General features: G+C 43.6%; 1 protein-coding gene across 1 annotated transcript in view; it reads right to left on the bottom strand.

The window, feature by feature from the left end:
- The window catches only part of zgc:194930 (uncharacterized protein LOC557813 homolog), a 37987-nt gene extending 13251 nt beyond the window's left edge, over window positions 1–24736 (bottom strand). Inside the window, exon 1 of the mRNA XM_038995843.1 lies at window positions 24371–24736. The gene's annotated coding sequence lies outside the window, so the exon portion shown is untranslated. The remainder of the gene's footprint in view (window positions 1–24370) is intronic.
- Between the last annotated feature and the right edge of the window lie 264 nt (window positions 24737–25000).

Raw genomic sequence — 25000 nt, 5'->3', positions numbered from 1 at the left:
TGTCCATAGTGACTCCTGTTGTCCTCTCTGTCCATAGTGACTCCTGTTGTCCCCTCTGTCCATAGTGACTCCTGTTGTCCTCTCTGTCCATAGTGACTCCTGTTGTCCTCTCTGTCCATAGTGACTCCTGTTGTCCTCTCTGTCCATAGTGACTCCTGTTGTCCTCTCTGTCCATAGTGACTCCTGTTGTCCCCTCTGTCCATAGTGACTCCTGTTGTCCTCTCTGTCCATAGTGACTCCTGTTGTCCTCTCTGTCCATAGTGACTCATGTTGTCCTCTCTGTCCATAGTGACTCCTGTTGTCCTCTCTGTCCATAGTGACTCATGTTGTCCTCTCTGTCCATAGTGACTCCTGTTGTCCTCTCTGTCCATAGTGACTCCTGTTGTCCTCTCTGTCCATAGTGACTCCTGTTGTCCTCTCTGTCCATAGTGACTCCTGTTGTCCTCTCTGTCCATAGTGACTCCTGTTGTCCTCTCTGTCCATAGTGACTCCTGTTGTCCTCTCTGTCCATAGTGACTCCTGTTGTCCTCTCTGTCCATAGTGACTCCTGTTGCCCTCTCTGTCCATAGTGACTCCTGAGCTGTATCCATGGTGACTCCTGAGCTGTATCCATGGTGACTCCTGAGCTTTATCCATGGTGACTCCTGAGCTGTATCCATGGTGACTCCTGAGCTGTATCCATGGTGACTCCTGAGCTGTATCCATGGTGACTCCTGAGCTGTATCCATGGTGACTCCTGAGCTGTATCCATGGTGACTCCTGAGCTTTATCCATGGTGACTCCTGAGCTGTATCCATGGTGACTCCTGAGCTGTATCCATGGTGACTCCTGAGCTGTATCCATGGTGACTCCTGAGCTGTATCCATGGTGACTCCTGAGCTGTATCCATGGTGACTCCTGAGCTGTATCCATGTGTTCAGGGATGATGCAGGGTGTCTGTCATCCATCACTATTTCTTACTGGATGTGTGTGTGGTAAAGAAAGAGTGTGTGTGTGTGTGTGTGTATACAGGATTTCTCTCCTGGCTATGTGTTTGTGTGTTTCCGTAGGCTTTAGCATTCATTTGCCTGGGTAAATAATGAATCGACGAGTCTGGAATGGGTTTGTCTGCTAGTGAAAGAGAGAAAGAGAGAAGCAAGGACACCGTGTCTTTCTCCTCCAGCTTTGGTCTTTACTGAGAAACAGAAGAAAGTGTAGCAGCAAGAAAAATCCAATGACCCGTGTACATCTTAAAGGCACCGACCATTTGTCTTCCTGAGAGACTATGTGGTGCTTACGGATAGTATTATGATATAAACATTACTCTGAAATAAGATACGAATAACATATAAAGACAATAAAAAAAATTCTCTCCTATTTTAACTATTTACCACATTGTTCCTCACATTGACATTCACTGCAACTCTGAAACAAGTAACAATATCTGCTACAGGGTTATTTTTTACTTGTCCAGTAACAACAGTTTAGTTTTACTGTTGCAAAATGTTTTCCTACGACGTGTCCTACTAAACATGACCCAGGACTGATAGAAACAGCATGTTTCACAGGGCTTTGGACTGTTTGATAGAGAGAGACAGTCCAATGTCAGGAAACGCCTCTATCACTTAGCTAATGGCTTCGATTGGCTCATTAGTGCATAGATTCAGCCAATCCCCTCAATGACACCTGTTGGGTTGTCGGGAAAGATAATTTTATCTTGGATCAGCCTTCTGCATGTCTCCTGGATATGTCGTGTTCTGAAAACACATTGGACATGAGTGTCTATTTATCCCTAACAGGAATGAGGTTTTCACATCCAGTTCTGTGAAGTCAGCACATTCAAATAAATAACCTTTCTCTGGGCTTTGGGAGAAAAGGGACCATTAATCCCATGTGATTTAGCTACGGGTATAAACCACACAATTCTCTGATTAACCCCTCCTAAAACCGCCAAGATCAAATTAAATACATTTTATGTGTAGCACAAACATATCATCACGAGGCTTTGTGTGAATTATGTACACGAAAGCAAAATCTATTACGTTCTGAATTACTGTTTCGCCAGAGGCACATTGCTAAAATGACTGAGATAGGAATGGGAGGATATTTGCAAAAAGGTAAAACTTGTTTCCGTTGACTGAGAACTGACAACAGGTCACAACAGTTGAACCCGCAGCCTTCAGGCTAGAACATTCTGTCTTGGGTCAGCTGAGACGAGCACACATTCCACTGTCTTGTCTTTGACCACTGAGACAGAGATGACAGGATATTAGTGTTAAGACTGGGCTAAGTCTTGGGCTTAACTAAGATGCGCCAAATGAGCAAGAAAGCAGACCTGGGTTGAAATACGATTCCAAAATGATTTCAAATACTTTATATCAGCAAGTGAAATTAGAAGGTTGCAGATTGCACAGAACAAAGCAGTAAGGATTGTTTTAAGGTGGACATACAGTGGGGAGAACAATAAAATGCAAATTAATTATTTAAAAATCATACAATGTGATTTTCTGGATTTTTGTTTTAGATTCTGTCTCTCACAGTTGAAGTGTACCTATGATAAAAATGACAGACCTCTACATGCTTTGTAAGTAGGAAAACCTGCAAAATCGGCAGTGTGTCAAATACTTGTTCTCCCCACTGTATGGTTCTTCTGTTGTAGTCATGCTCAATGCTCTTGGTTGGTCATCAATCAACAAGATAATTGGGGGAAAAAACATGCTTATTTTATTTTATAATATACACCGTTTAAAACGGCCCAACTCTATTCACAATGGTATTCAGTTGGTAAGAGACAGACATTCAGTAAATACTAGGAATAGATGGTCCACCATCTATGCGTTATCCAGACAGAAAAGACAAATAGGCAAAATAACATTTCAATTTAGAGCAATAAAGAAATGTAATAATTTATCTGAGCAAACCAGCAACCTTTCAATATGTAAATTCAAATCCTACTTAAGAACCATTTAAATCTAATACATAGCTGTTCTGGACTCTTGGAAGATTAGTCCAAATGAGGACTAAAAGAGACACTAATAAAATAAAATATCTGTGCTTGATTGAACTTGCCTGACTTAATAAAGCCAATAGAAAACTTCCAATAGTGCAAACACAACCCATCTGATACTTCAGGCGGTCAAAAGCATTTTTAACCCAGGTCTGCCTTGGGCTAACTGAGTTGCTCTGCTGAGCAAGAGAGAGCCAGTGACAAAATGAAAGAAGTTAACTGAACCGTCCTGTTAAACAAACAGTATCAGCATGTATAGTACCTGGCCCACTCCCAAGCAAACACAGCCTGGGTGATGGTGGAAAGAAGAAAACACCTGTTTGAACTTCAGGTCTGGTTGTGAGCAGGTTTGAGTTAGTTCTGTTACCTGAGGTTAACTAGAACAAGCCTATAGTACACAACTCCAGACCTCGAGGCTCTCACAGTACAGCTGGTGTTGTGATTAAACCTATATACTGTAACACTATGCCACTGTGACACTATAACACTATGACACTATAACACTACAATGCTATGACACTATGACACTATGACACTATAACACAATGACACTATAACACTATGACACTATGACACAACAACAATATGACACTATGACACTATGACACTATAACACTATAACACAATGACACTATAACACTATGACACTATAACACCATAACACTATGACACAACAACAATATGACACTATGACACTATGACACTATAACACAATGACACTATAACACTATGACACTATAACACTATACCACTATGACACTATGACACTATGACACTATAACACTATACCACTATGACACTATGACACTATGACACTATACCACTATGACACTATGACACTATGACACTATAACACTATGACACTATAACACTATGACACAACAACAATATGACACTATGACACTATGACACTATAACACAATGACACTATAACACTATGACACTATGACACTATGACACTATGACACTATGACACTATAACACTATGACACTATGACACTATGACACTATGACACTATACCACTATGACACTATGACACTATGACACTATAACACTATGACACTATAACACTATGACACTATGACACTATGACACTATAACACTATGACACTACAACACTATAACACTATACCACTATGACACTATAACACTATACCACTATGACACTATGACACTATAACACTATACCACTATGACACTATGACACTATGACACTATGACACTATGACACTATACCACTATGACACTATGACACTATGACACTATAACACTATGACACTATAACACTATGACACTATGACACTATGACACTATAACACTATGACACTACAACACTATACCACTATGACACTATAACACTATACCACTATGACACTATGACACTATAACACTATAACACAATGACACTACAACAATATGACACTATAACACTATGACACTATAACACTGTGACACTATAACACTATGACACTATAACACTGTGACACTATGATACTAGAACACTATGTGGTCCCGTGTGGCTCAGTTGGTAGAGCATGGCGCTTGCAACGCCAGGGTTGTGGGTTCAATTCCCACGGGGGGACCAGGATGAATATGTATGAACTTTCCAATTTGTAAGTCGCTCTGGATAAGAGCGTCTGCTAAATGACTTAAACGTAAATGTAAATGACACTATGACAATATGACACTATAACACAATGACACTATAACACAATGACAATATGACACTATAACACTATGACACTATAACACTATGACAATATGACACTATAACACTATAACACAATGACACTACAACAATATAACACTATAACACAATGACACTATGACACTATAACACTATAACACAATGACAATATGACACTATGACACTATGACAATATGACACTATACCACTATGACACTATGACACTATGACAATATGACACTATAACACTATGACACTATGACACTATAACACTATAACACTATGACACTATAACACTATGACACTATGACACTATAACACTATGACACTATAACACTATGACACTATAACACTATGACACTATAACACAATGACACTATAACACTATAACACTATAACACTATAACACTATGACACTATAACACTATGACACTATAACACTATACCACTATGACACTATGACACTATAACACTATACCACTGTGACACTATGACACTATAACACAATGACACTATAACACAATGACACTATAACACAATGACACTATAACACAATGACACTATAACACTATGACACTATAACACTATAACACTGAGACACTATAACACTATAACACTATAACACTATAACACTATAACACTATAACACTATAACACTATAACACTGAGACACTATAACACTATAACACTATAACACTATAACACTATAACACTATAACACTATAACACTGTGACACTATGACACTATGACAATATGACACTATGACACTATAACACTATGACAATATGACACTATAACACTATAACACAATGACACTACAACAATATAACACTATAACACAATGACACTATACCACTATGACACTATAACACAATGACACTATGACACTATAACACTATGACACTATGACACAGTAACACTATGACACTATGACACTATAACACTATGACACTATAACACTATGACACTATAACACTATACCACTATGACACTATGACACTATAACACTATAACACTGAGACACTATAACACTGAGACACTATAACACTATAACACTATAACACTATAACACTGAGACACTATAACACTATAACACTATAACACTATGACACTATAACACAATGACAATATGACACTATAACACTATAACACAATGACAATATGACACTATAACACAATGACACTATAACACTGAGACACTATAACACTATAACACTATAACACTATGACAATATGACACTATAACACTATAACACAATGACAATATGACACTATAACACTACAACAATATAACACTATAACACAATGACACTATGACATAACACTATAACACTATAACACTGTGACACTATACCACTATGACACTATAACACAATGACACTATGACACTATAACACTATAACACTGAGACACTATAACACTATAACACTATGACACAGTAACACTATGACACTATAACACTATAACACTATGACACTATACCACTATGACACTATAACACTATACCACTATGACACTATAACACTATACCACTATGACACTATAACACTATACCACTATGACACTATAACACAATGACACTACAACACTATGACACTATAACACTATGACACTATGACACTATAACACAATGACACTACAACAATATGACACTATAACACTATGACACTATAACACTATGACACTATAACACAATGACACTATAACACTATACCACTATGACACTACAACACTATACCACTATGACACTACAACACTATACCACTATAACACTATGACACAATGACACTATAACACTATGACACAATGACACTATAACACTATGACACTATAACACTATGACACTATAACACTACAACAATATGACACTATAACACTATAACACGATGACACTATAACACTATGACACTATAACACGATGACACTATGACACTATAACACTATGACACTATAACACGATGACACTGTGACACTATAACACTATGACACTATAACACTATAACACTACAATGCTATGACACTGTGACACTATGACACTATAACATGCTATGACACTGTGACACTATAACACTACAATGCTATAACACTGTGACACTATGACACTATAACATGCTATGACACTGTGACACTATAACACTACAATGCTATGACACTATAACACTATGACACTATAACACTATAACACTACAATGCTATGACACTGTGAAACAATACCACTATAACACTATGACACTATAACACTATGACACTATAACACTGTGAAACTATAATACTATAACACTATAACACTATGACACTATGACACTATAACACTATGACACTATAACACTATAACACTACAATGCTATGACACTGTGACACTATAACACTGTGAAAGTATAACACTATAACACTGTGACACTATGACACTATAACACTATAACACTATGACACTATAACACTATGACAATATGACACAGTAACACTATAACACTACAATGCTATGACACTGTGAAACTATAACACTATAACACTGTGACACTATGACACTATAACATGCTATGACACTGTGACACTATAACACTACAATGCTATGACACTGTGACACTATGACACTGTGAAACTATAACACTATAACACTGTGACACTATGACACTATAACACTATGACAATATGACACTATGACACAGTAACACTATAACACTATAACACTATAACACTACAACACTATAACACTATAACACTATAACACTACAACACTATAACACTATAACACTACAACACTATAACACTACAACACTATAACACTATAACACTGTAACACTATATCACTATATCACTATAACACTATAACACTATATCACTATAACATAACACTATATCACTATAACACTATAACACTATAACACTATAACACTATAACACTATATCACTATATCACTATAACACTATAACACTATAACACTATAACATAACACTATATCACTATAACACTATAACACTATAACACTATAACACTATAACACTATAACACTATAACACTATAACACTATAACACTATAACACTATAACACTATAACATTGTGACACTATGACACTATAACACTATGACACTATAACACTATGACACTATAACACTATAACACTATGACACTATAACACTATAACACTATAACACTATGACACTATAACACTATAACACTGTGACACTATGACACTATAACACTATAACACTATGACACTATGACACAGTAACACTATAACATTGTGACACTATGACACTATAACACTATGACACTATGACACTATAACACTATGACACTATAACACTATAACACTATGACACTATGACACTATAACACTATAACACTATAACACTGAGACACTATAACACTATAACACTGAGACACTATAACACTATAACACTATAACACTATGACACTATGACACAGTAACACTATAACACTATGATATGTGCTTCTGCACCTGCATTGCTTGCTGTTTGGGGTTTTAGGCTGGGTTTCTGTACAGCACTTTGTGACATCAGCTGATGTAAGAATGTCTTTATAAATACATTTGATTGATTGATTATGACACTGTGACACTGTGACATTATAACACTATAAGACTATGACACTGTGACATTATAACACTATAACACTATAACACTATAAGACTATGACACTATGACACTATAACACTACAATAATACAACAATATGACACTATAACACGATGACACTATAACACTACACTACTATGACACTATAACACGATGACACTAAGACACAATGACACCATGACAAGATGGCACTGTAACACTACAGTACTATGACACTATGACACTATGACACGATGACACTGTACACTATGACACAACAACAATATGACACTATAACACTATGACACTATGACACGGACTACTTCCGGCGCCGACAGAGATGGCCGCCTCGCTTCGCGTTCCTAGGAAACTATGCAGTATTTTTTTTTTTTTACGTGTTATTTCTTACATTGGTACCCCAGGTAATCTTAGGTTTCATTACATACAGTCGGGAGGAACTACTGAATATAAGAGCAACGTCAACTCACTATCATTACGACCAGGAATATGACTCTCCCGAAGCGGATCCTGTGTTTTGCCTTCCACCCAGTACAATGGATCAGATCCCAGCCGGCGACCCTAAACAACGACGCCATAAAAGGGGCAAACGAAGCGGTCTTCTGGTCAGGCTTAGGAGACGGGCACATCGCGCTCCACTCCCGAGCATACTACTCGCCAATGTCCAGTCTCTTGACAACAAGGTTGATGAAATCCGAGCAAGGGTAGCATTCCAGAGAGACATCAGAGACTGTAACGTTCTTTGCTTCACGGAAACATGGCTCACTCGAGAGACGCTAACGGAGTCGGTGCAGCCAGCTGGTTTCTTCACGCATCGCGCCGACAGAAACAAACATCTTTCTGGTAAGAAGAGGGGCGGGGGGGGTATGCCTTATGATTAACGAGACGTGGTGTGATCATAACAACATACAGGAACTCAAGTCATTCTGTTCACCTGACTTAGAATTCCTCACAATCAAATGTCGAGTGCATTATCTACCAAGGGAATTCTCTTCGATTATAATCACAGCCGTATATATTCCCCCCCAAGCAGATACATCGATGGCCCTGAACGAACTTTATCTGACTCTATGTAAACTGGAAACCACACACCCTGAGGCTGCATTCATCGTAGCTGGGGATTTTAACAAGGCTAATCTGAAAACAAAACTCCCTAAATTCTATCAGCATATCGATTGTGCTACCAGGGCTGGCAAAACCCTGGATCATTGTTATTCTAACTTCCGCGACGCATATAAGGCCCTCCCCCGCCCTCCTTTTGGAAAAGCTGACCACGACTCTATTTTGTTGTTTCCAGCCTACAAACAGAAACTAAAACAAGAAGCTCCAGCGCTCAGGTCTGTTCAACGCTGGTCCGACCAATCTGACTCCACGCTTCAAGACTGCTTCGATCACGTGGATTGGGATATGTTCCGCAGTGCGTCCAACAACAACATTGACGAATACACTGATTCGGTGAGCGAGTTCATTAGAAAGTGCATCGGCGACATAATACCCACAGCAACGATTAAAACATTCCCAAACCCGAAACCGTGGATTGATGGCAGCATTCGCGTGAAACTGAAAGCGCGAACCATTGCTTTTAACCAGGGCAAGGTGCCAGGAAACATGACCGAATACAAACAGTGTAGCTATTCCCTCCGCAAGGCAATCAAACAAGCTAAGTGCCAGTATAGAGACAAAGTAGAGTCGCAATTCAACAGCTCAGACACAAGAGGTATGTGGCAGGGTCTACAGTCAATCACAGATTACAAAAAGACAACCAGCCCCAGGACCAGGATGTCTTGCTCCCAGACAGACTAAACAACTTCTTTGCTCGCTTTGAGGACAATACAGTGCCACTGACTCGGCCCGCTACCAAAACCTGCGGGCTCTCCTTCACTGCAGCCGAGGTGAGTAAAACATTTAAACGTGTTAACCCTCGCAAGGCTGCAGGCCCAGACGGCATTCCCAGTCGCGTCCTCAGAGCATGCGCAGACCAGCTGGCTGGTGTGTTTACGGACATATTCAATCAATCCTTATCCCAGTCTGCTGTTCCCACATGCTTCAAGAGGGCCACCATTGTTCCTGTTCCCAAGAAAGCTAAGGTAACTGAGCTAAACGACTACCGCCCCGTAACACTCACTTCCGTCATCATGAAGTGCTTTGAGAGACTAGTCAAGGACCATATCACCTCCACCCTACCTGACACCCTAGACCCACTCCAATTTGCTTACCGACCCAATAGGTCCACAGACGACGCAACCACACTGCACACTGCCCTAACCCATCTGGACAAGAGGAATACCTATGTGAGAATGCTGTTCATCGACTACAGCTCAGCATTTAACACCATAGTACCCTCCAAACTCGTCATCAAGCTCGAGACCCTGGGTCTCGACCCCGCCCTGTGCAACTGGGTCCTGGACTTCCTGACGGGCCGCCCCCAGGTGGTGAGGGTAGGTAACAACATCTCCACCCCGCTGATCCTCAACACTGGGGCCCCACAAGGGTGCGTTCTGAGCCCTCTCCTGTACTCCCTGTTCACCCACGACTGCGTGGCCATGCACGCCTCCAACTCAATCATCAAGTTTGCGGACAACACTACAGTGGTAGGCTTGATTACCAACAACAACGAGACGGCCTACAGGGAGGAGGTGAGGGCCCTCGGAGTGTGGTGTCAGGAAAATAACCTCACACTCAACGTCAACAAAACAAAGGAGATGATTGTGGACTTCAGGAAACAGCAGAGGGAGCACCCCCCTATCCACATCGACGGGACAGTAGTGGAGAGGGTAGTAAGTTTTAAGTTCCTCGGTGTACACATCACGGACAAACTGAATTGGTCCACCCACACAGACAGCGTTGTGAAGAAGGCGCAGCAGCGCCTCTTCAACCTCAAGGGGCTGAAGAAATTTGGCTTGTCACCAAAAGCACTCACAAACTTCTACAGATGCACAATCGAGAGCATCCTGTCGGGCTGTATCACCGCCTGGTACGGCAACTGCTCCGCCCACAACCGTAAGGCTTTCCAGAGGGTAGTGAGGTCTGCACAACGCATCACCGGGGGCAAACTACCTGCCCTCCAGGACACCTACACCACCCAATGTCACAGGAAGGCCATAAAGATCATCAAGGACAACAACCACCCGAGCCACTGCCTGTTCACCCCGCTATCATCCAGAAGGCGAGGTCAGTACAGGTGCATCAAAGCAGGGACCGAGAGACTGAAAAACAGCTTCTATCTCAAGGCCATCAGACTGTTAAACAGCCACCACTAACATTTAGTGGCCGTTGCCAACATACTGACTCAACTCCAGCCACTTTAATAATGGGAATTGATGGAAATGTATGTAAAAATGTATCACTAGCCACTTTAAACAATGCCACTTAATATAATGTTTACATACCCTACATTACTCATCTCATATGTATATGTATATACTGTACTCTATATCATCTACTGCATCTTGCCATCTTTATGTAATACATGTATCACTAGCCACTTTGAACTATGCCACTTTATGTTTATATACCCTACATTACTCATCTCATATGTATATACTGTACTCTATACCATCTACTGCATCTTGCCTATGCTGTTCTGTACCATCACTCATTCATATATCTTTATGTACATATTTTTTATCCCTTTACACTTGTGTGTATAAGGTAGTAGTTGTGGAATTGTTAGGTTAGATTACTCGTTGGTTATTACTGCATTGTCGGAACTAGAAGCACAAGCATTTCGCTACACTCGCATTAACATCTGCTAACCATGTGTATGTGACAAATAAAATTTGATTTGATTTGATATAACACTATAACACTATGACACTATGACACTATGACACTATAATACTATAACACTATAATACTACGACACTGTGACACTGTGACAAGATGAAACTACAAAAATATGACACTATAACACGATGACACTATGACACTATAACACGATGACACTGTACACTATGACACTATGACACTATAACACTATGACACTATAACACTATGACACTATAACACGATGACACTATAACACGATGACACTATGACACTATGACACGATGACACTATGACACTATAACACGATGACACTATAACACTATAACACGATGACACTATGACACTATAACACCATGACACCATGACACTGTACACTATGACACTATGACACTATGACACTATAACACCATGACACTATAACACGATGACACTATGACACTATGACACTATGACACTATGACACTATGACACTATAACACGATGACACTATAACATGATGACACTATGACACTATAACACTATGACACTATGACACTATGACGGCAGACAGACAGGCAGACAGACAGGCAGACAGACGGCGAGACAGGCAGGCAGGCAGGCAGACAGACAGACAGACAGACAGACAGACAGACAGACAGACAGACAGACAGAGAGACAGACAGACAGAGAGACAGACAGACAGATGGAGAGACAGACAGGCAGGCAGGCAGGCAGACAGACAGACAGACAGACAGACAGACAGACAGACAGACAGACAGACAGAAGGACAGATAGACAGACAGGCTGACAGACAGAGAGACACGCAGACAGACAGACATGCAGACAGAGAGACAGGCAGACAGACAGGCAGGCAGACAGGCAGAGAGACAGACAGACAGGCTTACAGAGAGACAGACAGACAGATAGATAGACAGACAGACAGAGAGACAGACAGGCAGACAGACAGAGAGACAGGCAGACAGAGAGACAGGCAGACAGAGAGACAGCAGACAGACAGGCAGAGAGAGAGACAGACAGACAGACAGACAGGCAGACAGAGAGACAGGCAGACAGAGAGACAGCAGACAGACAGGCAGAGAGAGAGACAGACAGACAGACAGACAGACAGACAGACAGACAGACAGACAGACAGACAGACAGGCAGGCAGGCAGAGAGAGAGAGAGAGAGAGAGAGAGACAGACAGACAGACAGACAGACAGACAGGGACTCTTTAGTATGCCAGGTAGACCAGAAGAAGGAGGAGGGATGAATGACAGGCACTACCGTCAATCAAATATTACACCACATCAATACTCATCAATAGTGTCAGCCTCAGAGATGCATCAGAACATCAACATGACCAATCGTCGCTCTCCCTTGGTGAACTTCCACGGGGAATTGTGAGCTGGAGAATTCAATCTGTGTGTCAGATGACCTGTCATTGATTCCGATATTGGTCCTTGTCCATCGGTGGTAATAGCATTTTATATTCCTTACGATCTGAGGAGATAAGAAGGTCTAAACCTCCAGGACTCTCACCTTTAGAAAAGGACATTCTCCTAGTTGTTTTCCTTAGGAGGAAATTGAAACGTTCCATTTTGGAAAAGTAGGCAATAAAAGTTGAATTGCTGAAGATTGTTCCCTAGATGTGAATTGGAATTAAATCGGTGGGGGCGGTGGGGGGTGGGGGGCATCACTGGCTCAAGGATAAATCAACTGATTTTTCACCTTGACGGCTCAAGTATTCAAACCAGGAACATTTCGGTTAGGCTTTCAGAACAAACTAAACCCAGAAGCTAGGCTTTCAGACCAAACTAAACCCAGAAGCTAGGGTTTCAGACCAAACTAAACCCCGAAGCTAGGGTTTCAGACCAAACTAAACCCTGAAGCTAGGCTTTCAGACCAAACTAAACCCTGAAGCTAGGCTTTCAGACCAAACTAAACCCCGAAGCTAGGGTTTCAGACCAAACTAAACCCTGAAGCTAGGCTTTCAGACCAAACTAAACCCTGAAGCTAGGGTTTCAGACCAAACTAAACCCTGAAGCTAGGGTTTCAGACCAAACTAAACCCAGAAGCTAGGGTTTCAGACCAAACTAAACCCTGAAGCTAGGGTTTCAGACCAAACTAAACCCCGAAGCTAGGGTTTCAGACCAAACTAAACCCTGAAGCTAGGGTTTCAGACCAAACTAAACCCTGAAGCTAGGGTTTCAGACCAAACTAAACCCCGAAGCTTTCAGACCAAACTAAACCCAGAAGCTAGGGGTTCAGACCAAACTAAACCCCAAAGCTTTCAGACCAAACTAAACCCCGAAGCTAGGGTTTCAGACCAAACTAAACCCAGAAGCTAGGCTTTCAGACCAAACTAAACCCCCGAAGCTAGGGTTTCAGACCAAACTAAACCCCCGAAGCTAGGGTTTCAGTCCAAAGGTATTGCACTAAAATCTTTAGATGAAAAATGAGTGTGTCATCTCATACCAGTCTAGAGATACCAACCTGTCCTACAGAAATACTGCCGGCAAAGCAAACTGACATACACTGTAGTTATGTACTTTGTGGATAGCTTAATGACCTTTCATTGCCTGTGTAATTACAGTATAACGAGCACTATGACAGAGGAACAACAGTTACCGAGTATGTTGATGCAACTGTTGTAGTACCAATTTTATTTTTTAGGTGAGGGAGCACATAAAACAAAACAAAAAAATGACATCGTAATTTCTTCAATCAAAGTTGAATAGCCTGTCATTATGGAATACACATCAAATGCATCATCCAATTGCATACGTCTGCCTACACCCAGAACATTATTATCTAAAGAACATATTTGATAATTATTTGATAAAAAATGTCCCAACTGCATCTCCATGCCAGTCGTTTGATTGGATCTCCATCAGTTTCATGGGAACATGTATTCAGATCTTCTTCAGTGACAGTTTGGTGAGAGAGAATAAGAGCAGATGGTGTTTATAACTAACTATTATCCTTTCATGTATTTTGATTCAATCAAAGCGTACTTCCTGCCTAGTGGCTTCGTCCAGTTTTGACGAATGAGAAAATGAGATGTGACTATTCAGCTTCAGCTAAACATCCTACAACGTCATTAGAAATGAGGAGGTGTTTATCGTGTAACAGTAACGTTATAGGCCTACTATACTATTCAGGTCTGTTATGGGGAGGCTGGTAGCCTAGTGGTTAGAGCGTTGGGCCACTAACTCAAAGGTTGCTGGATCGATATCCCCGAGCTGACAAGGTAAAAATCTGTCCTTCTGCTCCTGAACAAGGCGGTTAACCCACTGTTCCCCAGTAGGCCGTCATTGTAAATAAGAATTCGTTCTTAACATACTTGCCTAGTTAAATAAAGGTCCATGTAAAATGCAATGTGAAACATTATGTGATCTAGCGAGACATTGAGCCATCTCTGATCTAACTTTACTAAACCAGCATCATTGTCAGAAGTCATTTTCCTCTATTTGTAATAGTAGGACTATTAGACGTAGGCAACAGATCTTGATGAGACAACATTTTAAGTGATCGGAGTGCCCTTTGTGGTGCTGAAAGGACAGCGCCAGGATCGTGCAATGATGTTAAAAAAGTTTGAACCAACTTGTGGTGGTGAGGGATAGCTGAAGGTTAGCTGAAGGTTAGCTGAAGGATAACTGAAGGGTCGCTGAAGGATAACTGAATGATAGCTGAATGATGTCGGAAGGATGGCTGAAGGATAACTGAAGGGTCGCTGAAGGATGGCTGAATGATAGCTGAATGATGTCGGAAGGATGGCTGAAGGATAACTGAAGGATGGCTGAATGATGGCGGAAGGATGGCTGAACGATAGCTGAATGATAGCTGAAGGATGGCTGAACGATAGCTGAAGGATGGCTGAAGGATGGATGAAGGATGGCTGAAGGATAGGTCTGCTGTTTGGCCAGTTCAGGAACAAATAAACAATAATCAGCCTAATAGGACTACGGCTATATGGTATAGCTATTAGTAGGCTACCGTCTAATGTAAATGCAATACATATAGCTTGATATCATTGCACAGTTTGTGAGGAGAGCTTAATTGCTCGTAGACATTTCATTGTATTGTTTAGCTTACACACTGTAGCATAAATAAACTTTGATTTGATTAGCTTGAACACATGATTACAATATACCGTTACAGAATAAAAGAAAACAGAAAGGTGAACTGTAAATTCATAGAATATATTCACATAGATTCGACATGCTATCAAATCGATAGACCAAGTAGGGAACATAAATCTATGCTAAGCAGAAATCCAGGAAACCAAATCAATATTTTGGTGTAATCTTAGTGGTAATTAAATCTAATGTCTCACTTTCTCCAATGTGAAGTCTCCAGTTAGCTGTCGAACCAAGGAGGAGGAGACTGTTCACAAAAATAACATAATGGTACTACCTGGTGACTCCTGAAGACATTTAGAAAGGTTGGCTCAGGAGTGTGTGTGTGTGTGTGTGTGTGTGTGTGTGTGTGTGTGTGTGTGTGTGTGTGTGTGTGTGTGTGTGTGTGTGTGTGTGTGTGTGTGTATGTGTGTATGTGTGTATGTGTGTGTGTGTGTATGTGTGTGTGTGTGTGTGTGTGTGTGTGTGTGTGTGTGTGTGGACACCGAGTAGGGGGATGGGGTTCATATGGGTGACAGGAAGGTGTGGTGGTGATGGGAGAAGTGCTGATTTGTCTCTCCTCTCTCTTTGTTTTTCTGTCCCTGTCTTATCACCTCATCTCCTCTCCTCTGTCCCTCCCTCCCTGTTTCACTTTAATAGTACGTTGCTGTGGTGAGAACCTTGCTCAGGTACAGTATGGTAGGGAATGCTTCTGATGTGTGTGTTAACGTGTGTCTGTGTGTTTTTATAGAACAGCCTGTTCTTGATTATTGAAGAGTCATGTAGAACCTCTCTTATCAACTTTGTGTCTTTTTAAGACTTTAAAACCCACCGAAATGATGCAGAATCCATGCCTCTCTCCCTCTCATTCACTCTTCTGTTTCTCCCCGTTTGGCAGTTAGACGCGTCGAAGAGCTTACCAAGCCTGTACTAGTGACACCAGGAAATAATTAGCAACAAGCTTTGTGTCTCAAATGTCATAACCAAAGCACTTCGACAGGAAGACGGTGATGTTATCACAGCATCGAGCGAACTCAGGGCAGTAGCTTGCGACGCCGTCGTAATACGTACACTATCACAGACATAACGCCTCACTACAAAAGGTAATCAGGCTACAGAGTTTTTTTCAGAGCAACACGTGAGCCGAAACACACCATGACTCAGCACTAAAAGTACCGTGTCATTTGAATAAGCCAGGCAAGGCCCGATGGGTTACCACTGTGCCTGTAGTCATGGTGATATGCCATGAGGACTACGATACAATAACAATAGGAACTCATTAGACACCAACTACACACAACACAAAACAGACACACCCATCAGTATTGTCTTCCGGGATACTGAACTTGGTCTACACAAGTATTTTTGTCCTGTAAAAAGCCGTGTTATATTTACCTCTCCTCTGACATGATGTAACCTCTTTGACACGGACACAGCATGTATAGCTCACTTGTCACTGAAATGTCACCAACGGCCAAAATAATGCAGGACAAAATCACAATGGCGGATAAGGGGTGGTAATGTCATATAAACTGTTTGTGTGTGTGTGTGTGTGTGTGTGTGTGTGTGTGTGTGTGTGTGTGTGTATTCCAAAAACATCCCTTATAATCAGCCTTGGGCATTAGCTAAAAATAAACCTCTCTCCCTCCTCTTATAAATGTCTCTTATCACCCCACTACCCCTACATCACCTTATCACCCCACCACCCCTACATCACCTTATCACCTCACTACCCTTACATCACCTTATCCCCCCACTACCCTTACATCACCTTATCACCCCACTACCCTTACATCACCTCGTCACCCCACTACCCCTACATCACCTTATCCCCCCACTACCCTTACATCATCTTATCACCCCACTACCCCACATCACCTCATCACCCCACTACCCTTACATCACCTTATCACCCACCACTCCTACATCACCTTATCACCCCACTACCCTTACATCACCTTATCACCCCACTACCCCTACATCACCTCGTCACCCCACTACCCCTACATCACCTTATCCCCCCACTACCCTTACATCACCTTATCACCTCACTACCCTTACATCACCTTATCCCCCCACTACCCTTACATCACCTTATCACCCCACTACCCCTACATCATCTTATCACCCCACTACCCCACATCACCTCATCACCCCACTACCCTTACATCACCTTATCACCCACTACCCTTACATCACCTTATCACCCCACTACCCCTACATCATCTTATCACCCCACTACCCCACATCACCTTATCACCCCACTACCCCTACATCACCTTATCACCCCACTACCCCTACATCACCTCATCACCCCACTACCCCTACATCATCTTATCACCCCACTACCCTTACATCACCTTATAACCCCACTACCCCTACATCATCTTATCACCCCACTACCCCACATCACCTTATCACCCCACTACCCCTACATCACCTTATCACCCCACTACCCCTACATCACCTTATCACCCCACTACCCCTACATCACCTTATCACCCCACTACCCCTACATCACCTTATAACCCCACTACCCCTACATCACCTTATCACCTCACTACCCCTACATCACCTTATCACCCCACTACCCCTACATCATCTTATCACCCCACTACCCCACATCACCTCATCACCCCACTACCCTTACATCACCTTATCACCCACCACTCCTACATCACCTTATCACCCCACTACCCTTACATCACCTTATCACCCCACTACCCCTACATCACCTTATCGCCCCACTACCCCTACATCACCTTATCACCCCACTACCCTTACATCACCTTATCACCCCACTACCCCTACATCACCTTAGCACCCCACTACCCCTACATCACCTCATCACCCCAGTACCCCTACATCACCTTATCACCCACTACCCTTACATCACCTTATCACCCCACTACCCCTACATCACCTTATCACCCCACTACCCTTACATCACCTTATCACCCCAGTACCCCTACATCACCTTATCACCCCACTACCCCTACATCACCTCATCACCCCACTACCCCTACATCACCTCATCACCCCACTACCCCTACATCACCTCGTCACCCCACTACCCCTACATCACCTTATCACCCCACTAGCCTTACATCACCTTATCACCTCACTACCCTTACATCACCTTATCACCTCACTACCCTTACATCACCTTATCACCCCACTACCCCTACATCACATCAGCTCATCACCCAATTCCACTACCCCCACATTGCCAACAAACCTGATGTTGGTCTGAGTACTGAGCCAAAGGGAGCAGGAAGTTACTCTTTGGCAGGGCTCTCCAACCCTGTTCTCGGAGATCTACGATTCTGTAGGTTTTAACTCCAACCCTGTTCTCGGAGATCTACGATTCTGTAAGTTTTAACTCCAACCCTGTTCTCGGAGATCTACCATCCTGTAGGTTTTCATTCCAACCCTAATCTAGCACAACTGATTCTAATAATTAGCTGGTTGAAAAGTTAGTTACAACTGGGGTTGGAGCGAAAACCTACAGGAGGGTAGTTCTCCAGGAACAGGGTTGGAGCGAAAACCTACAGGAGGGTAGTTCTCCAGGAACAGGGTTGGAGTTTAAACCTATAGGAGGGTAGTTCTCCAGGAACAGGGTTGGAGTTAAAACCTACAGGAGGGTAACTCTCCAGGAACAGGGTCGGAGTTAAAACCTACAGGAAGGTAACTCTCCAGGAACAGGGTCGGAGTTAAAACTACAGGACAGTAGTTCTCCAGGAACAGGGTTGGAGTTAAAACCTACAGGAGGGTAACTCTCCAGGAACAGGGTCGGAGTTAAAACCTACAGGAAGGTAACTCTCCAGGAACAGGGTTGGAGTTAAAACCTACAGGAGGGTCTCTCTCCAGGAACAGGGTTGGAGTTAAAACCTACAGGAGGGTATCTCTCCAGGAACAGGGTTGGAGTTAAACCTACAGGAGGGTAACTCTCCAGGAACAGGGTTGGATAGTCCTGCTCTTCAGACACTAATCTGAAGTCAGCCTTGAGGTTCCCACTCTAATGGTAAATGTTCGGTTTTGGGGAATGGTATGAACTGAGAGGATGATTCTAGATCTGTTGCTAAATGAAAACGGACCTTGTGGACATCTTCCTGCTGGTCACTAGGTTACATGAGGGAGTAGGACACACATATTCAGTGCACAGTGTTTTTAGGTCGGAGAGAGTCAGGAGAGAGGGGAGAGGGGAGTGTCAGGAGAGAGGAGAAAGGGGAGAGTCAGGAGAGAGGGGAGAGTCAGGAGAGAGGGGAGAGGGGAGTGTCAGGAGAGAGGAGAAAGGGGAGTCAGGAGAGAGGGGAGAGTCAGGAGAGAGGAGAGAGGGGAGAGTCAGTAGAGAGGGGAGTGTCAGGAGAGAGGAGAAAGGGGAGAGTCAGGAGAGAGGGGAGTGTCAGGAGAGAGGGGAGTGTCAGGAGAGAGGAGAGAGGAGAGAGTCAGGAGAGAGGAGAGAGTCAGGAGAGAGTCAGGAGAGAGGAGAGAGTCAGGAGAGAGGGGAGAGGGGAGTGTCAGGAGAGAGGAGAAAGGGGAGAGTCAGGAGAGAGGGGAGAGTCAGGAGAGAGGAGAGAGGGGAGAGTCAGGAGAGAGGGGAGTGTCAGGAGAGAGGAGAAAGGGGAGAGTCAGGAGAGAGGGGAGAGTCAGGAGAGAGGAGAGAGGGGAGAGTCAGGAGAGAGGGGAGTGTCAGGAGAGAGGAGAAAGGGGAGAGTCAGGAGAGAGGGGAGTGTCAGGAGAGAGGGGAGTGTCAGGAGAGAGGAGAGAGGAGAGAGTCAGGAGAGAGGAGAGAGTCAGGAGAGAGTCAGGAGAGAGGAGAGAGTCAGGAGAGAGGAGAGAGTCAGGAGAGAGGGGAGAGTCAGGAGAGTCAGGAGAGAGGAGAGAGTCAGGAGAGAGGAGAGAGTCAGGAGAGAGGAGAGAGTCAGGAGAGAGGGGAGAGTCAGGAGAGAGGAGAGAGTCAGGAGAGAATCAGGAGAGAGGGGAAAGTCAGGAGAGAGGAGAGAGAGAGGGGAGAGGGGAGAGAGTCAGGAGAGAGGGGAAAGTCAGGAGAGAGGAGAGAGAGAGGATAGAGAGGAGAGAGGGGAGAGAGTCAGGAGAGAGGAGAGAGTCAGGAGAGAGAGAGGAGAGAGAGGAGAGAGTCAGGAGAGAGTCAGGAGAGAGGAGAGAGAGGAGAGAGTCAGGAGAGAGGGGAGAGTCACGAGAGAGTCAGGAGAGAGTCAGGAGAGAGGAGAGAGAGGAGAGAGTCAGGAGAGAGGAGAGAGTCAGGAGAGAGGAGAGAGAGTCAGGAGAGAGGAGAGTCAGGAGAGGAGAGAGAGTCAGGAGAGAGGGGAGAGTCAGGAGAGAGGAGAGAGTCAGGAGAGAGGAGAGAGTCAGGAGAGAGGAGAGAGTCAGGAGAGAGGAGAGAGAGGAGAGAGTCAGGAGAGAAGAGAGAGTCAGGAGAGAGGCGAGAGATGAGAGAGTCAGGAGAGAGGAGAGAGAGGAGAAAGTCAGGAGAGAGGAGAGAGTCAGGAGAGAGGGGAGAGTCAGGAGAGAGTCAGGAGAGAGTCAGGAGAGAGGAGAGAGTCAGGAGAGAGTCAGGAGAGAGGGGAAAGTCAGGAGAGAGGAGAGAGAGAGGAGAGAGAGAGGGGAGAGGGGAGAGAGTCAGGAGAGAGGGGAAAGTCAGGAGAGAGGAGAGAGAGAGGAGAGAGAGGAGAGAGGAGAGAGAGAGGAGAGAGGAGAGAGGGGAGAGAGTCAGGAGAGAGGAGAGAGTCAGGAGAGAGGAGAGAGAGAGGAGAGAGAGAGGAGAGAGAGAGGAGAGAGGGGAGAGTCAGGAGAGAGGAGAGAGGGGAGAGAGTCAGGAGAGAGGAGAGAGTCAGGAGAGAGAGAGGAGAGAGAGAGGAGAGAGTCAGGAGAGAGTCAGGAGAGAGGAGAGAGAGAGGAGAGAGTCAGGAGAGAGGGGAGAGTCAGGAGAGAGTCAGGAGAGAGGAGAGAGAGGAGAGAGTCAGGAGAGAGGGGAGAGTCAGGAGAGAGGAGAGAGTCAGGAGAGAGGAGAGAGAGTCAGGAGAGAGGAGAGTCAGGAGAGGAGAGAGATTCAGGAGAGAGGGGAGAGTCAGGAGAGAGGAGAGAGTCAGGAGAGAGGAGAAAGTCAGGAGAGAGGAGAGTCAGGAGAGAGGAGAGAGAGGAGAGAGTCAGGAGAGAAGAGAGAGTCAGGAGAGAGGCGAGAGATGAGAGAGTCAGGAGAGAGGAGAGAGAGGAGAAAGTCAGGAGAGAGGAAAGAGAGTCAGGAGGAGAGTCAGGAGAGAGGGGAGAGAGGAGAGAGAGGAGAGAGAGGAGAGAGTCAGGAGAGAGGGGAGAGAGGAGAGAGAGAGAAGAGAGGGGAGAGTCAGGAGAGAGGGGAGAGGAGAGTCAGGAGAGAGGAGAGAGGGGAGAGAGAGGAGAGAGGGGAGAGAGGGGAGAGAGTCAGGAGAGAGAGGAGAGAGAGGAGAGAGGAGAGAGGAGAGAAAGGAGAGAGGAGAGAGATGAGAGAGGAGAGAGAGGAGAGAGAGAAGAGAGAGAGGAGAAAGGAGAGAGGAGAGAGAGGAGAGAGGAGAGAGAGGAGAAGGAGAGAGGGGAGATGAGAGAGGAGAGAGAGGAGAGAGAGAAGAGAGAGAGGAGAAAGGAGAGAGGGGAGAGGAGAGAGGAGAGAGAGGAGAGAGAGGAGAGAGAGGAGAGAGGGGAGAGGAAAGAGAGGGGAGAGGGGAGAGGAGAGAGGAGAGAGAGAAAGAGAGGAGAGAGAGGAGAGAGGGGAGAGGAGAGAAGAGAGACAGGACAGAGAGGAGAGATGGGAGAGGAGAGCGGAGAGAGGGAGAGAGGAGAGAGGAGAGAGGAGAGAGAGGACAGAGAGGAGAGAGAGGACAGAGAGGAGAGAGAGGAGAGAGGAGAGAGGAGAGAGAGGAGACAGAGGACAGAGAGGAGAGAGAGGAGAGGAGAAAGGAGAGAGAGGAGAGAGGAGAGAGGAGAGAGACGACAGAGAGGAGAGAGGGGAGAGGAGAGAGGAGAATAGGAGAGAGGAGAGAGACGACAGAGAGGAGAGAGGGGAGAAGGAGAGAGGAGAATAGGAGAGAGGAGAGAGACGACAGAGAGGGGAGAGGAGAGAGGAGAGAGGAGAGAGAGGAGAGAGGGGAGAGGAGAAGCCTACACTGTTCAACACTGCTGGTACATATCTAATGACATCATGTCTGTGTCTTTTGAACAACACCTATGGGGTGAGTTCTATGTGTACGGCAGCCATTTGTTAGAAACATACAATACTAGCGCAGGCCTACAGAGCGATCCATGCACCAAAAAGCTCCACTTGGTAAATTGATGAGACCTGTGACAGCTGATAGATATTAAGTTTACATAAGAGGCATCAAGCAGACATTGGAAAGTACAAACTTTGCCTGAGGCCAAGCAAACAGCTTTTAACTGTGTTCAGAGCCACCCACCCCCCAGGTAGCGAATACAGTCAACTGTTATTACTGTTAGCTCATTAACTTCATTAACTGACATTGACAACATGGAGGAATACCTGTCCATTGCCTGTTTTGGAGGTCGAGCTCTGCATTTTGTTCTCATATAGTCCTACCATATGTCCCACAACGAATCTACTCGGGCTTTTCAGTCTCCAACGGAATGGTATTCAACAGTATTAAACATGATACAGTAGTTAATGACATTACATCTGTAGACCCACATAACACACACACACACACACACACACACACACACACACACACACACACACACACACACACACACACACACACACACACACACTTTTTTAGTTTATACCAATAGCCTAAAATGATATACATGGGGAATTCTTATTCTGTGACATCCCTTATTCTCTCGCCTTAGTGCTGTATTTACTAAAACAAAACTCATTTTATTTGTAATAACTCAACTTTACATTGTATATTTTATAAATAGTTTTCATGGAAATAGTTTTCAAAGATTTACATTTAATCATGGAATTAGGATGGGAAGCCTATGACTGAGTCGAGCGCAACAGATGTGCAAACCTGCTTTGTGCATATTTATAAATAATAGCCATATGCCATAATATATGTCATATTAACTACAACTCTCTGCCGTTATTGTTGTTGTTAATATGTGACTTGTAAATGTGCAATAACGTATTTGTGTGGTCTTCTACTACTAGGCAGGCTCGTCTTATTACCTTCACATGTACCGTTAAGAAGGGAAAGAGGAGAGGTAGAGATACGTTACCTGTTGCTCTAAATAAAGGCGTGGCACCCGTTCGCCGTAGGTATCAACAATTCACGGATAACTTCAGTTTTCATTTACAACACACAACCTCCCGTAAAGCAACGAAAGTAAAAAGTTCAAACCATCCGAAAAGAGAACATAGTTTCTGTTCATATTTGACAATGATAGCTCCGTTGTTTGTAGTGTTTGTTTGCCGTCTGTCGCTGCTAAGGAAAGGTCCCCCGTGACTGCCGTGTCTCATGTCTGTAGAAAAGCACGGCTATTTGAATGTCAGATGTTAGCCTAAGCAGGGCCTGGACTTAAGCTGCCTAGTTTGCATGGCCATAATGAGTGATCATGTGACTTCACCCGGATCACAAAACTTCTAAATACTCGCCCTCTCACTGTTTTATGAACCAACCGGTGCTCCGTTTATGAGCAAGGGTGTGGAATCAGGGCTGGATGACGTTTTGATAATATTCTATTTGGATAGTATTAGTAATACTATAATAGCCTTACATTAATCATAAAACGTGAGCTTTAGCGCCTCTTTTCAACTGAGATTTAACATTACATAACATAAACTCATATTAGATGCTTTAAAGAGTGTGCTAATTTTATTGGTTGATTTTATTCATATATATGACTTCC

This window comes from Salvelinus namaycush, chromosome 6 (genome assembly GCF_016432855.1).
Source record: "Salvelinus namaycush isolate Seneca chromosome 6, SaNama_1.0, whole genome shotgun sequence".
Taxonomy (NCBI): Eukaryota; Metazoa; Chordata; class Actinopteri; order Salmoniformes; family Salmonidae; genus Salvelinus; species Salvelinus namaycush.
This window is presented reverse-complemented; position numbering and strand designations above follow the sequence as displayed.